Source organism: Eretmochelys imbricata, chromosome 1 (genome assembly GCF_965152235.1).
Source record: "Eretmochelys imbricata isolate rEreImb1 chromosome 1, rEreImb1.hap1, whole genome shotgun sequence".
Lineage (NCBI taxonomy): Eukaryota > Metazoa > Chordata > Testudines > Cheloniidae > Eretmochelys > Eretmochelys imbricata.
The window spans coordinates 225,998,321-226,011,906 of NC_135572.1; the positions used below are offsets into that span (position 1 = coordinate 225,998,321).

The 13,586-nt window shown below is 48.0% G+C and overlaps 1 pseudogene; it reads right to left on the minus strand.

The window, feature by feature from the left end:
- Positions 1-4,355: 4,355 nt before the first annotated feature.
- Positions 4,356-10,890, minus strand: LOC144270627 (TRPM8 channel-associated factor 2 pseudogene; annotated as a pseudogene).
- Between the last annotated feature and the right edge of the window lie 2,696 nt (positions 10,891-13,586).

Sequence of the window (13,586 nt, forward strand, 5' to 3'; positions counted from 1 at the left end):
TGCATATCTCCAGAGCCACATTATCTACCAAACTACCTAAAGCTTGACTGAATGCCCTAATTTAACATAAGGTCCCAATGGACCAGCTCTATTCTTTCCGTCCCCATTCACCATGGTTCACTCCCACAGCAGTAGGTGCAATGATGCATAGGTTAACTGTTATCCTACATCTGCCTGCCACTCTCTCTCTCTAAAAAACTACTGTATTCTTCCCCTGAGCTGGCTGCATTTCAGTATCAGGTGATGTGACATGTATAGAGGAAAATCTGAGTCACACAAGTAATCCTTACTCACATGGCTAGTCCTCTGAAGTCAATGGAATGATGCATATAAATAAGGATCTTCAAGATCGGGTTGTAACTTTAATGCACTAGGGTCCCTTTAGAAATATTGATCGTAGAGAAAGGTAAAATGTTATGATTATTATTCTTGCCCGTAGCTATTTGAACATCTGCCACAATCCTCTCTGGCCTTGGAAAAGTTGCTGGTTTGACTGCCAGTTTGGCTATGGCTGTCAAGATCTGCTCCCAGAGGAAAAGCAGAGTCTCTTGGTTCTCTATATTGCGGGTGTCATCAGCAGGTACTGTCAGGATGATGTTCCAACTAGCCAGTTCAGCCCACGGAGCAGGGTAGTGACGGGCGGTGTCCTGCCAGGCAGATATGCTGGTTTCCCCTAATTCAGCATTTAAAGCCAAATGTCATTGGCTGAAAAGATTTTTTATACATAAATAAAAGAAGGACGGCTCCACCAAAACCCACCCAATAGAATCATCCTAACTTCATAGTCCCTCTGGATAGGGTTGTTTCTATCACACCAACTGGTAGACTTCGTGGAGATGTATTATAAAACGTGCTGGGGACTGATTAGCTCCAATGACACCCTCATGTATGACACCCACTGTTTGGCTGAAGAGTGGAAACATTTTTAATACCAAGCCACTTCAAGTGAGGCTAGGAAGCTCAGATACGCAGATGGTGATGATGTCACAGAGGTGGGGGGTAGACAGACCGATAAAATAGAACTCCAGGCTAGGAACAGAACACTTTCTGCAATGAGTTTATGGGCAATTCCCCTGGTGCAACATTTATCCCTAGGACTATGCTGTCTTCAGCTGCAGACGATATAACATGCGACCGTGGAAAATGCAGGAAAATGTGGCCAAGTCAGCAGCATGGAAATATGTCTTTATTCTTTTGTCTTCAGTTAGGAATAGTGTCCACTTATTAAGCCTGAAAAAGAAGCCTGCATAGCCCCTTCTGTGGTGACAGATATTTGGCCCAGTGTTCATTTCTCTGTCACTAGGACGTAGATGAGGCCACCCCACCGACTAGGGACTTCCATCTTTGCAGTTTCAATGTTAAACTTCTGATGACCACAGGAGGGCGCTTCAGCTCCTCTGCATCCCCGAGGTCATCAGAGTGACAGCCAATCTGCACCTGGAAAAGTTAGGGTTCAGCTAAAGGCACCAGAGAGGCAACAGATTGGAATGGTTCATCCCTGAACCAGGGGTGTAGACAGGGGTGGGTCTGGGTGGGTCGCAGCCCATGCCACTTAGCATCCAGGCCCACGCAAATCACGCCCTGACCCCACTCCCCAGCAGGTGCACCGGTGGGGCAGAGCAGGGCAAGACCCCGCTCACGGATCCTGCTCTCCAGCAGGAGTGGGGGCGGGGGGGATCGGGGCATCTCCACACCCTGACCGCATTTCTCCAGCAGGAGGGGGTCCTGCAGGCAGAAGGAGTGGGGAGGAACCCCCACTTGTCCTGGCCCAGGACCCCACAAAACCTCTGTGAGGGGAAGCGGCCCCCCGTCATTGCCCACCCACCCAAAAGCCGGGGCCCACCCAGTTTTCCTATCCTAGATATGCCACTGCCCTGAATTTAATATATATTTACCCAACTCCCATAAGCAACACACTCTTCTTTCCATTGGCTAGTGCCAATATTACACAGCACAGGACCTGGTTACGCCTTGGGATAGGCGAGGACACTTCACGTTGACTCAGATGAGAGCAGCATGGAGGAGTTTGAAGGCAGAACTGAGCCCCAAGCATCTAAACCGAACATTCCAACTAGGTTTCCACAGAGGAAGCAGAATCCTCCTTCCCTGTGCTGATTTACAGGAGGCTTTTCCCTTTGGGGGTGCTTCCAATGTGACTAGGCTTTTGTCTACAGTGGTCATTTGCCCCACCTGTGCCCCCTCACCGGCATCACTGCACTGATGCAAACACTTCATGTGGATAGGCAAAGCCACTATTTGGACCGGTGGAGCTTACCCCTGCTGGAAACAGGGGTAAACTGCACCAGGGCAAATGACTGCAAAATCTGCCGCAGATTACCCTATCTACACTAGGAGTATGCAACCTCGAGGACTGGCCATTGATGGCTGAAACTGGGGCAAATCCCCAAGGCCTAAGAGAACACGGGATCAAATATTATGCGATCCGTGATCTTTTTTTCTTCAGAACCACAGTATTCCCATCTTGTGACTATGCTGTCACCTGTGTGCAAGGAATGTGACTGTGATTGTCAGAGTGGAGTGGGAAGGCTCCTTGTACATCCACTCAGGGACAGGCACAATCTGTTCCATAGTTCCTCCTATTGCTGTCCCCTTAAAGGAATGGAATTGCCTGCCACAGTATAGCATTATGTGGGTTTTATACCTTTCCCTTTACCATTCGGTATGGGCCACTATCGGAGAGCGTTAGACTAGGTGGAACATGGATTGAGTCTGGTGCAGTTACTCTTATGTCCTAATAACAAAGTCCAATAAATCCTGAAGGAAAACAAGTTATTAGAATTAGGAGGCCTGGAGATAAGAGAGGATGGAAGCAGAAGACAGAGATAGACATTTTCAAATGTGAGGGGGAGGCTATAGATTTATGACTGGCAGTGGTAGCTACATCTCTTCCATTCATAGAGACACAAGAGTTTCTGCAGAGAAAGCAGCCTGAAGAGGAGGAAAGACTTGGTCAGAAGTGAAGTGCCAGATCTATGTGGCCTGGTGGGAGTAGTCTAGAGCAGATGAAGGAGATCATAGATGATGTGCTGGGTTTGCATATTTTGGTGGAGTAACTTTTGAAAGGAAGAAGCACGGCAGCGTGGCCTCAGGCAATGGAAAGAGCCACCTTCCAGGATTTTGATGGCATAAACATGAGAAGCAATTGCTCATGTATCTGGTGTCAGTACAGCAAAAGACAAAGTGCAAGTGTAACGCCAACAGACCCCAGTCGTCAGTGAGCAGGATCAACCCTAGGATCTCTGGAGTTTAGTGCATGGGCCTCTACCGCATGAGCTAAAAGCCAGCTGCGTGGTAGCTAAGGCTGTGGAGCAGACTCATTTTCTCTCTCTAAGTGGTCTCAGTGCCACTAGATGGGATAGAACACCACACCCACGAGGTCTGTGGGTTACACAAGGAAATGAGAATGGTTTGTCTGATTGTAATTCAGAGCAATGGAAAGTACTCACCATCAGATTAGCCCTGATGGCAGTGGAGGGGAATAGCAGAATGGCTTTTTTTCCTGGAGGAATATAGAGTCCAGTGCTTCTCCATGCCGTCATGCCTATAAGAAATCACAGCAGCTGACATGACAGAAACACAGGTAGATCATATGATAGGGGTCATGACCTTCAGAGTTAAGGATGAATAACAGTTTCCATCCAGATTTACGGATTTTGCATGCGCTTATTTTTCTGAAGCTTTTACTTTGGGTGGGTGAAACTTTCCAAGCGTGGTCTATGGCTGAAGTTGAATTTTTCTGATATGTTTGAGCAAAATCCCTTTTGCCTCTTTTGAGTTATGAGAGAATGAAAACTGTACACGGGCTCTTCAAATTACACCCTCAACACCCATGCGACCCTGTTGCTTTGCACAGGTGTAACTAATGGCATAATTTACAGACCAGGTGGCCCTGCAGTTAGAACTGAAATAACAAATCTGTCTGTGACACAGAAGGCAGAAAAGAGCCCAGGCCTAAATCTTCAAAAGTGACTAGTGATTTGGGATGCCTCAGTGCCCAACCTGAGACACCTCAACTGGGCCTTATGTCCCTAGAGCAGGTGCTGAGCATGCCAGCCAAAGCACCCAACTCCATCCAGAGGCACTGCAGAGACAATCTGATGAAATACAAAGAAAGAAAGAAAGAAAGAAAGAAAGAAAGAAAGAAAGAAAGAAAGAAAGAAAGAAAGAAAGAAAGAAAGAAAGAAAGAAAGAAAGATGTGTCCTACCTTCATTTCTTCCATCTATCTGAACAGTCACAGGATAGGCCAGGGGAGTTTCTAAAGGATTTTGACTCAGGGGAGGTGCTTATTTTTGGAATTCAGGGAAGATATTGTACAGCTCTGCAGCTAAGTGGGTTAAAACTGCTTCCTCAAACTTCCCTTTGATGGGGTTTCTGCACTGACATGGGGGACTCCACCAGCCAGGACCAGCTCAGCTGGCTCCTTCTGAATGGAGAATAAAGGTGGAGAGTCCTGAGCTGGGATCTTTATGAATGCTGTCGAATCCTCCCCCAGCTTCTTGATCCATGAGAAAGATGGGGTTTTAGAGCCTCTTTTTTCTTAAGGTATTGCTGAAATTGAAAGAGTACCCAGCGAAAGTGGTAATGGGAGGAAACATCTTCAAAGCATACAGCCGGGTATTTCAATACCGCAAGGATTTTCTCCAGGATTGCAATTCCAAACTTGTTCAATATTTGGTTGCTGGGATACTCAGCAATGGCATGATGGCCAGTATTGCCTGTAGCCCATGACCAGGCCTGTCCCCTGATCAGCAGTCTACCTCCTTCTGCAACAAACTTCTGCATCTTTTCTGCCCCTCTGTCACTATTGGCTGTGCAGCAATACACACACAGGTTGTCCTCCAGGTCTGCTAGCTCACACAAGATCTTCTCCTGACTTAGCAGAGGGCAAAGGTTTTGCATGTTGTTTCCAAGGCCAACTTTCCCTCCCTTTTCTGCTTCCAGCCAGTGGATAGCGTTGAGGATAAAAGTTTTCATTGCTGGTGCATAGAGCTGTTTCTCGTGACTGGCTACCACAGCACGACCCCTTCCATAGTGAGCAGCTGCAAGAAATGACTGATGGGAGTCATCTAATCCGACAGGGAATGCTAAAGATCCATGGATCAGCAGGTGAGAGGGGACATTGCTTTCTTCCACCTTTAATTCAGTCATTCCTTTCAGAAGACCCTCTAAATCATTTTTTCTATTTAATCCATGCCTGGAAAAACCAGAGACATCCTTGTCATCGAGAGTGATTTATAATCAAATAATAATACCTAGCTAGTATCTTGCCCTTTCCATCAGTAGATCTCAAAGCACTTCACAAAGAAACTCAATGTCATTATCCCCATTTTACAGATGGGGAAACTGAGGTGCAGAGAGGGGAAGTGACTTCCCGAAGGTCACCCAGCAGCAGAGCTGGGAATAGAATCAAGGTCTTCTGAGCCTTAGTCCAGGGATCTATCCACTAGGCAACACTGCCTCTCCTCTGCCTCTTCCTAAAGGGTGAAAGTAATACTCAATCGTGTATTTTTTTGTCCGATGTATAATTAACTTCTATGATTCACTGTTTCAGGATATAACTGAGACAAATACCTTGATCTCTTTTTAAAACATTTGAATATTACCCTAGCTAGTGTTAATATTAGGAACAGCATCTGCAGTGATATTAGCAATGTTAAAATGATGAGGGCTATCAACTGCCATGGTGCATAGCATAAACTGACCACTAGCTGGTATCAGGAAGGAAATTCTCACATACACAGGCAAGGATATCACTGCACAACTATGTGACCTATTTCCTATTCCATCATACTCTGAAGCATGTGCTTTAATCCACAGTCTGTCTGGCTATCCAGCTTATTTATACATCTAGATTTTTATAAAGTCTCCCATCACCATGGTATCTGAATAGCTTCCATAAAAAGGCAGCCTCATTAGAGGCCAAGCTCTGAATGAGCATGGATACCCTGTAAACCCCATAGATGATCCCTTCAGCTATGATGTGGAGCACGCTGGTGAAAGGTGCTGTTTGAGAGACCCTTGTACTGCTGCTGTGTGGGCTCCCCAACAAGCACCACTCCTCGGCTGTACATTCACTTGAAGCGTGGTTTTGCCCTGAAAAGTGACTGCAAAAATAGCACCTTTTTACTCAGCAAATCTGCTCCTGGAGCATAACCAGAGGCCAATCTACTTATTGTAATGACACCGCTCTCAACTCGTGTTCACCCTGCTGAGCCAACACAGCTCCACGAGAGGGAGCAGGAGTCTCTTCTTCCTTGTGACTCATGAGCAGAGTCACTAGCTGCTGTAAGCTCTGACAGCAGGGTCAAATTCCACCCTCATGTACACGTGTGTCCTCCGTACTGACTACAGCTGGGCTCCACGGGGTCACTGAAGGTAGAATTTACCTGTGGACTCTTGATTACTGCTAATGATGGTTGAGAAGGAAAAAGCCCAGCTTGACTCTCAGATCCCAGGCTGAGTATGTGAGGCAGTTGTTTTACCGGTAAAGTGATCAAGCACCTTTGCTCTGGATTCACGAAGGGTCAATAAAGATGGGGCTCAGTGGTTTGCACATTAGCCTCATAAACCCAGGGTTGTGAGTTCAATCCTTGAGGGGGCCATTTAGGGAGCTGGGCCAAAAATGGGGGATTGGTCCTGCTTTGAGCAGGGGGTTGGACTAGATGACCTCCTGAGGTCCCTCCCAATCAGTGGTGAGCTGGAACTGGTTGTTAAATTTAGAAGCCTTTTTAGATCCAGTTGTCCTGCGTGGGACAACTAGTTCTAAAAGGGCTTCTAAATTTAACAACCCGCCAAAAGTGGCTCCTTAGGCGCCGACTCCGTGGGTGCTCCGGCGCTGGAATACCCACAGGGAAAATTTGGTGGGTGCAGAGCATCCACTGGCAGCTCCCCTCATCCCCGTCCCAAGCTCACCTCCGCTCCGCCTCCGCCCTTGAGTTACGCTCCGCCCCGCTCTGCTTCTCCGTCCCCGGTTTCCCGCGAATCAGCCGTTCGCGCAGGAAGCCTGGGAGGGCTGAGAAGCAAGCAGCAGCTTCGTGCTCAGGCCCAAGGAGGTGGAGAGGAGGTGAGCTGGGGCGGGGGGGGCGCGAGAAGGTCCGCCCGTGCCGCAGCAGGTAACCTGGCAGGGGGAGGGGCACAGGGGAACCGCTCCCCGCCCCAGCTCACCGCCACCTCCCTAGGCCTGAGCAGGAAGCCGCCGCTTGCTTCTCAGCCCGCCCTGGCTTCCCGCACGAACAGCTGATTCTGGGGGAACCGGGGGGCGGAGAAGCAGAGCAGGGCGGTGCGTTCAGGGGAGGAGGCAGAGGCAGAACGGAGGTGAGCTGAGGCCGGGTGCGGGGTGGGGAGCTGATGGTGGGTGCTCTGCACCCACCAAATTTTCCCCATGGGTGCTCCAGCCCTGGAGCACCCACGGAGTCAGTGCCTAAGGCACCACTTTTGATGTGATCAGTGGGGGGAATGGCCGCTCCCCCTGCTCCCCCCCAGCTATGCTACCCCACCCCTAGGAGCCAGAGAGACCTGCCGGATGCTTCCTGGGAACCGCCCCAGGTAAGCACCTCGGGGACTCCCCACCTCGCCCCCCGACAGGTCCCTCTGGCTCTTAGGGGCGGGGTGGGGTGGGCACCCACTACGGTGGCCCACGAGACCTTCCTGCCTGGTTCCGGGGGCAGTCAGGGGGCAGGGGAGGGGGGTGGATGGGGCAGGGGTCCTGGGGGGGGCCACAACTCCCTCCTAGGGTGAGGAAGGAACCAGTTGTTAAGATTTTGGCAGCTCATCACTGCTTCCAACCCTGATATTCTATGGGGTGGAGTTTCCACCTATTATCTTATGTGATGGGACACGGCATGAGGAAGAGAAGGGGGACAAGGAAGTGCATGTAGGTGAAAGGAATCCATGTCCCAAGCAGGCCCGTAGCCAGCCATGCAAACGTGTGTGTGTGTGTGTGTGGTTCAATCCTGCCTGCCGACGAGCGGGATCTGTTGGCGTTACAAGTGGGGGCTCGTCCGGGATTTCAACTGGAAAGTCGCTGAAGCTCAGGACACGCTTCCTCAGCTAGGGGAAGTAGGTAACTCACACACCTCCTGGGTATGGTGTTCTGTCCCATCTAGTGGCATCGAGACCACTTAGAGAGATTAATGAGTTTGCTCTACAGCCTTAGCTAACAGCCAGTTGGCTTGAGGCTCATGCACTAAACTTCAGAGGTCCCAGGGTGAATCCCACCTGCTGACAAGTGGGGTCTGTCAGAGTTACATGTGTGTGCACATGTGCATTCATGTATGTGCCTAAAGAGTGGATCTGTGATGTCAGGGAGCACAAGGGTTGTCCCCAACTTCCATGTTACAAAGCATCGGGAAGGGGAGGGAATAGATAGGACCATTCTGTTCCCCTTGGCTTGGGGAGGGAACTCTGTTGGCAGGATCTCCCTTTTCTCCTGGGGGGGCTGGATGCCGGAGGCTCTACTGCTGAATGCCCAAAGGGCAGGGTCTGAAAACTAAAGATACATTTGCATAATCAGCAGAATGATTTAGGGTCAGAGTCTGCCTCCCTTATGTTGAGTAGTACTTTAGTATGTAGGCAGGCAGATAATACCTGAAAAAAACCCACTATTACTTTTAATCAAAGCATCTGAAAGGCAGGGCTAGAGGACTGAGGAGACTGGCACTCCATATTGGGCATTAGGTCACCTCTCATTTTAGTATCTGAGAAATTAATGTGTTTTAAAGAAACACACGGGTGCTCACTGATGGTTATTTCTCTTTTTAAATAGTGAGAAGGTGCAAGATGCTGCAGTGAGGGAGACAAATAAATACCTACAGAGCTAGATTTTGATAGGAAGTTTTTCCTCTCTAGGCCATGAGTTCAAATCCAGCTCACCTTGGGAGCAAGGGAAAGGTATTTCCATCTGATATTTGTTCATTGTGACCTTTGTGAAATGGAGAGTTGATCTAAATCCATTTCATAGTGGGACAAGAGTGCATATCACCAAAATAGACATCACAGGTGGCCTCTTGTGGGCAGTCTCAGCAGAGACTGAATGTGCCATGGAGTCTGACCTCCCAGCTCACTCCAGAGTTGGTCCCTTGAGAACATGGGCTTGAAGCTCAGTACTAAAAGCAGGTGGTAGATTGTAGCTGCTCTAATGGACCGGGCTCTGGCCTTGGGCGATGTGGGCTCTGTTGGTGAGCACTGAATTATTTATTACTATTAATAAAACGATCAAGATGACCTCAACTGCATTGCATAATGCATGCCCTGCGCAAAAGGGCAAACCAAAGAAAAGATGAACCATAACAAAGAAGACCAGTAAATCCCTCATTAATGCTGCATACAAATCTGCATGTGTTTGCTTGCTTGGGTCAGACTGCAGGAGCTGCTGCTCTTTGCTTCCCTAAACGTAGAACAGTCAGAAAATGAAACCATGAAGGGCAGAGCAGATAAACATCCCACGCTGCACTGTTAAACACTACCACAAGTTCTGATTCTGTAATGTAACCAGATGTGGGATAGACAGTGTGTTTGTTATGGCAGCTGAGCAATCTCTCAGTATAACAAGCAATAAGAAAACCAAAGGTGCTTAAAGTTAATGGGTGCAGAAAAGGCCATGTACGCAAAAAGATAATTGTATGTGCACAGGGACACCGGTACGTGCATGCCTCTGTTGGAATTTGGCCTGAAATACAGACAGACCATTAAACGCTGCAAGCTCTCATATTCATCAGAAAGGTGGTGTCTCCCAGCAATCAGAATAATAAATTTCTTCAGTAGTCGGAATGTTTCTGAATGTTCCTTGGAAAAATATGGATGACAAGTGGAGCAATAGTCAAAGAAACTCAAAACCTCCAAATCTAAGTTTTCACATGGCATTTTAATTTAATGAAACTGGTTCAGTTGAATAAGAAACCTTCTGAGTTTTTTGGGGAAGCAATGGTTTGGTCAAAACAGGACAGACTGGAGAGAAAATGGTTCCATCTTCCCTTAAAAGTGGTCTTTGTTTTGATCAGAAATGTCCAGATTTACAAATTTAAAATTCATAGCTTAATTTAGACAAAGGCCTATCTTTTCACATCAAATCACAAAATTAAAAAACTTCATATGCTTTCAAGTAAAAAAACCTACAAGTTCACAACATTTTTGTGAAAAAGTGTGGGGGATAAAAAATTATTTTCAGAGTCCTGAGTATTTAGAGAGCACATTGCATTTACCATCACAGTATTAAAGGCTAGAATTCTCCCACTGCCAGATTATCTCTTAAGGCAACTATACCTGAACCTAGGACCCCAACATGTCCTGAAGCCCAGACCATCACTGAACCCAATCACTGGCAACGGCCACATTGTCTCTGCCCCAGTCTCAGTGGCCTCCCCCTCCCACCCTCCTCATCCAACAGCAACAGATGTACTAGGACATTGGTTACTTTTCATACTACAAGGGCATATGAGTTTTGTGCAGACTATATCATGCTTACAGAGCATTAATGTCATGCCCAGGTGCCAGGAGTCCAGCTCAATGGTTAGAACCAGACTGAGGTAGCCAGAAACAGGAGCCAACACTGAGGCCCAGAGTCAGAAACCAGGAGTAAGGCAGGAGCAGGACAGGAACAAAGCCAGAACTGAAGCAGGGCAGGGACAAGCATGGTCACAGCTGCAGGCTAAAGCACTGAGCAGCCAATAACCTGCTGTTGCTGAACTTGAAAGCTGGCCTTCTGGCTACCACAACCCAGCTGAGCTCATGAATCTGCCCAGAGGCTGGGTTGGCTAGTCCTCAGGCTCAGCTAAAGATGTTCAATCCTGACAGAAAGAGAAGAGAGGGACTGATGGGGACAGGAAGTGGACTTGACTTTAGCAGACTCTATACCCTCACCCGGTGTCCATGTAATACACCACTCTGACTGACAGAGAGATCTGAAGCCCAGAACTATAGTTCTAAACGTACAAGCATTTACTGCTTGAGTTAAAAAAAACAAGCCCCCTCATGGGCAGCTGCTGCAGGTATGTGGGAACCAGAATTCCCATCCCATGGAAAATTTCACAGCTGCAAACACTCTCCAGTAGTTAGGCACCTAAGCCAGATGAGCCCTTTCTCAAGAAAATCCAAAAAGGGAGCATCCCCTGTAAACCAATAGTCCACTGGTTAGAGACCTCACGTGGGCGCTGGGGCACCTGGGCTTAAGTCCCTATATTGAATCAGGAAGAGTGAGGATTTGAACATGGATCTCTAAAATCCTAAATGAGTGTGCTAACCCATCAGGCTATGGGAGTACAGGGGGGCACCTCTTCCGCTGGCAGTCTTTTGAGGGTGGGGATTAGGCATGCTCTGAGCCAGAAGTGAAACTAAGCCGGTAGGGCAGGGCCACTGAGGGGGGAGAAAAGGGGCAGCTTCCCCAAGGCCCTAAGGCAACACCTTCTGTTTGACACCATCTAATCATTCAGCAATTCTCCATGGGCCAGTTCTCAGCATTAGCCTTTGAATGACTGCACTTTAACAGTTGTTGTAGCTGTGTTGATCTCAGGAGATGAGAGAGACAAGGTAGGTGAGGTAATATCTTTTACCGGACCAACTTTTGTTGGTGGCAGAGACAAGCTTTTGAGCTTACACAGAGCTCTTCTTCAGGTGGGGATGTAGGCACAGTGCTGGGGTCAGAGTGCCATACCAGAGCTGCAAAAGTAAACAGACACTCAGTGCCTACTTGTCTGCTGGCTGTCAGTGTCCAGGTGGTGAGCCGCAGCAGCAGAGCATTTAAGGTACCCAGGGTTACAAAGCAGGAAGTGCCACAACCCCTCGCTGGTCTGGATTGCACCTCAAAATGTGACATTGGCGTAGTCTAACCAGGACTGACACACAGCCTGCTATTTTAACTGAGGTTTATACCTCAAGCTCTGGTAAAACACCTGTCAGGGATTTACAAGTGTGGAGGCTGGGAACAGTCCAAAGAAAGGTTATGGTTTTATTATTTTCTGTTTGTTTATTTTGGGAAGGAGATAGAGTAAAGGAAAGTGTACGGATGAGTAAACAGCAGAAAGAGCGAATGAAGGAGAGGGCTGGACACTTCAGGGCAGGTGGCTTTGGGGAAATTTGGGAGTGTGCTGAGAGTCACCTCTGCATGGAGTAACCAAGGCTGGCGGAAACCAGAGTGGGGCCTGCTGTGTTGTAGGAACAGCACGCTGAACCAGGGCTGCACAGCGTAAAGACACAAAGGATTCTGCATGCTTGTCTTCTGGTTGTTAGCCTCCAGGCTGTGAGCCACAGGTCATAGCCATCCCAGTCCAGCTGTACTAATCAAGGGCAGAAAAAGGAAGCAATTAACTTGCTGCTGAGGCTGGTATTAAAAAACTGTGTACATCAATGGGCTCTTATATGACTACTCACACTGTGGACTTTTAAATGTCCTCTCAGATTGGGACAAAGTAGGCTCTGGTCAAAAAGTGTGGGTGGGGATTCCTGGTGCTCACTGAAGCATATCACGTTAAAACACTGGAGGGGAGAGAACAGCAACTACAGATTATGGCCCCAGTCCAGCAAAGCACAACCCTAACTTCAAGCACATGACCTCAAATCCCACTGAGGTCTCTTTGTGTTATTTTCCTGTCCTCACTGGGGTTTGCAATTAGCCCACTGTTTACTCCCCACTCCAGATAACTAATGAAGGCTAGACCTAATAATGTACCCTATGGTTCTCTGTTACACACTCTTCCAAACTCAGGGCCTGATCCAAAGCCCAGTGAAGTCAAGGGGAGTCCTTCTATTGACTTCAGGAGGAATTCAGTCAGGCCCACAATAGTTTGTCATTTATCATTACCCTTTCCTTGTTTAGAGTTCAATCCTTGAGCTGGGCTTAAATCAACACACACCAATATTTATATCCAAGACAATTTGGATTCCTTTAGAGAATGAGATTTCATGAGACACCATCAAAAGCTTTCCTAAAATCCATAGTCAGGACATCTAGCACATTCCCTTCCTCCACTCACTTTGTAATCCTGTCACAAAATGCAAAAACTAGTTTTTCAGGCAAGATCTGTTCATTGTAAATCCATGCTCCCTCCTGAGGCTTAATAACAAGGCATTGAAGGTTATATTCACAAAGGGAACTTAGGTGTTGCAACACCTAACTCCTAGGCAACATGTCACCCAGTGGAATTCACAGCCCAAATGTGGAGTTAGGCACCTAAGAAACTTTGTGAATCTGCTCTTGAGGCTCCCCATGCATTGTATGGAGAGAGAGAGGCACCTAAGAAAGGGATTCACAGAGCCAGCAAGCTACATTAGCCAATAGGAAATGCTGAGGCCTAAGCTCCACCTCTCAAAGGTAGTTAGATTCACAGCCATGAACCCTCTCCTGGAGTTAAGTGCCTAAACCAGGTCAACCCAGTCTTGCCAAAAAGAGAGAGAGAGAGAGAGAGAGAGAGAGAGAAACAGCCCAGGTCAAATCTTTTTGGAGGCTGGAGAGCTGGGTACAAGCCCTTGCACCAAACTAGGCAGCATGGGGATTTGAACATGGGGATCGCATATCCCAGGCAAATGCCCACCACCGGGACACACTCTCTCCTGCTTTGTGAAGCCCACCCAG